Genomic DNA, 3,217 nt, shown 5'->3' with positions numbered 1-3,217 from the left:
TATATCGACCCATACTAGCAGGGTAGAACTAAGGATACCTGAATATCAAGGTAATCATGCAGCAACAGTATTCGACCAACTTCTAATTACTTAATGCGCATCTCACAAGACTTAAAGTGTAATAAAGATTTATAAATACTATAGAAGGGTGGTATTTACCGGGGCTTGCCTTCGTTGCAGAGAAGGGTAGAATCCACAGAAAGGTCCAGTAGTTAGATTTAGCACCAACACCACTGGTGGATGGACCTTCTCTGAAACTTGATCAACGCGAATCTTTTCACTGTCGTAAGCACTACACGTAATAAATGATGCTTTGCTTCATATAATGGAATGCATGACATGATGCATGATGAAAGACACATAAGTGCATAGCAGAACTTAAACAAATCTAAGAAAGTTGAATACAACTTTCCTTCGCGGTACAACTAAGGCTATTACTCGTAAAGCACTTTTATTTATTTAACTAACAAATGTGATTAGTGGTTATCATGAAAGCAACACTTACCACATTATACTAGTCAAGCAACGCAAGGTATTTAACTAACATTACATAAGTTCAAACATGAGGGCAAGCAAGGATCATTACATGCCTTAATCACATGCATTCACTAATTAATTATTAGAGTAAACTATTTTATTTATTAACTAACAAGTTAATTAGTTATCTACCATGAAAAGGGATTACACTAACATGGTCCAGCAAGAAATTAACATTTATCTTAACTCATGATCATTATAAGGGATTCATAAAGCTAAACTAAATATTTAATAAAACCATTTTAATAATTAAATAAACAAGTTGATTATAAACATATCAAGGAAAGAAATCAAGTTGCCAAGGAACAGCAGGGGTTTAGGTGTTCCAAGGTCCACAAACAACTCCAAAATACACCAAAGTCATTTTATGATTTATCCTAATTCATTTTTATATTTATTAAGCATGGAAAAACATTTATAAACACTTAAATTAATTAACTAAGTTAGGATTTTCAAAACAGTACCAAACTTTTTGTAAAGATAATACACATATCATTTGCACAAGAAGTTTCATGATCACATGATTAATATTTTTATTTATAAAAATCATGCAAGGTCCATTTATTCATTAAAATAGATAATTATAAAAACTACTAAAAATGGTGATTTCATATTTTTCCTAGATAGAGCACATCATGAAGAGACTACACAAAAATTTTCATGATTTTATCACATCCCTATACTTTTCTATGAATTAAACAAAAAATTGCATATAATCACATTTTTTGGAAAATAATAAAACCGAAGAAATTCATTTTGCACTCAGACCCCGCCAGCCATGGTGACTGACAGAGGGGACCCGGTCACGCGCACAGTACCGGCCGCGCTGACCCCGTTTTCGCCAATACTCTTTCCGATACATGTCTTGCATCTAACAAAACGGCTGTAATTTAACATCAATCAAAAAATCACTTGGTAATATAAAGGAGAACCATTTATATTACAACTAAAATAATATAACCAACACTTATAGGAAAAAAAGTAAACCTTACACTAAACATGGTAAACATACTTCTAACTAACTAATTAACCTTAACATTGCCAAAAGCGAACTAATATTTTCCTCTAAACTATAGCCCATAAATACAATTTTCCTCCAAATCCTAGCTACCATTCATAATCTTTGAATCCACCATTCAAATGACGAGAATCATTACCGTGACCAAGGCCAAGAAAAAGCTTCGGGGAAGTGAAGGACGGAGGCGGGCATGGAGGACCGGGCGGCGGCAGCCCTAGGGAGAGGCGGGAGGGGGCGGCGGTGGAGGAGCCAAGGGAGGGGGCGACGGCGTCGGGCGCGTGAATGAAACGGATAGAATGGAGAGAGAGGGGGGGAAGAGGAAACCGCGTCGCGGCACTGTATTGGGCCCTACCGTGTCGTGCGGCGTGGCGCGGCACTGTCGTGCCAAGATCTACGGCGCGACAGCGCCTACCACGTCAGCCGGTCATGGCTCGGGCCTGTGCCACATCACCGGATCTGCCGCGCGCAGCATGCATGGCGCGTCAGCGTTGATTGGCCGCGTCATGTCAATAGGCGCGCCAAAAGTGTTAGATTTAAAAATAAAAAAATACAGTGCTAGATTTGGAAAAAGTGTTAGAAATAAAAAAAATCGCTACTAGCTAGCTAGCTTTGCAACAAGGCGGTAGGCACGGCAGGTGCGTGTGTAGTGCACTGGCTTAGCTCCGGTGCTAGGTGCTGGCCGGCCGCTTGCTTCGTGCAAGCAAATAATTTTTTGCATCTCTCGCATGATGTCATAATGGGATCGTGACGTACCCGTCGCCTACGAAATCAGAGGATTTCGGTGATCTCAAGAAGGACGCGGTCTTCAGATCTAAGTGTAGCTATAGGTTTGTTTGTACACGGATGATGTGTGTAGTGTGCGTGTGTTGAGTGGACGTGTGTACGAACAGATACTACAGTTGTACCCAGATGAGAGGCATAAAAAATGCAGTAGTCACCCGGGCCCACTGAGTCCATGACCATGACTTGCTCACTGCGGCATCATGCAACAATCTGAAGCTGTGGACATGGGCATCATCGTATCGTATCGCATCCAACAACCATTCGTCGAAGCAGCACCTGCACCTGCACCTGCTGCCGAACCAAGATTTTATTAGGCCACTGGGTACGGGCAGTGGGAAGGCGTTAGGCAGTGTCGACGACGTTCGTTACTGGTGGATCGCGAGGAGGAACTGGCTGAAGCGATCGCGAGAGCGAGGAAGAGGTGCACGCGCTGACCTTTACCACTCCTCGGTGCGCGTTGTTTGGGCGTCGTGCATGTGCACATGCATGTGCATGTTCCAAATTTCTCCGCTCCTTCCCTGGCCCTGGGCCCTGCCGCCCTGGCGTGACTTTTGACCACGAACACGGATTTCAATTTCGCTGGGTTGGGTAGGCAGGCACGTACACGGATTTCGCTGTTCCAGCATCGTCGAACACACAGCCTGCAGAAAAACAGCCTGTACGTTTCGGCTGAATTGGCTTATAAGCTATGGCTGAAAGTACTACTATCTGGCTTGATCTGAGAGAAAAACACTGTTCAAGCCGTGGATTATAAGCCAGATACGAACGAATAAGCCGAAACGAACATGCTGAAAGTACATAAACCGACGGAGTTCTTACGGGCGGGGCATGATTACATGATGGCATGCATGTTTGTGACGACGTACACGTGCTAGACCT

This window comes from Miscanthus floridulus, chromosome 8, assembly GCF_019320115.1.
Source record: "Miscanthus floridulus cultivar M001 chromosome 8, ASM1932011v1, whole genome shotgun sequence".
Lineage (NCBI taxonomy): Eukaryota > Viridiplantae > Streptophyta > Magnoliopsida > Poales > Poaceae > Miscanthus > Miscanthus floridulus.
This window is presented reverse-complemented; position numbering follows the sequence as displayed.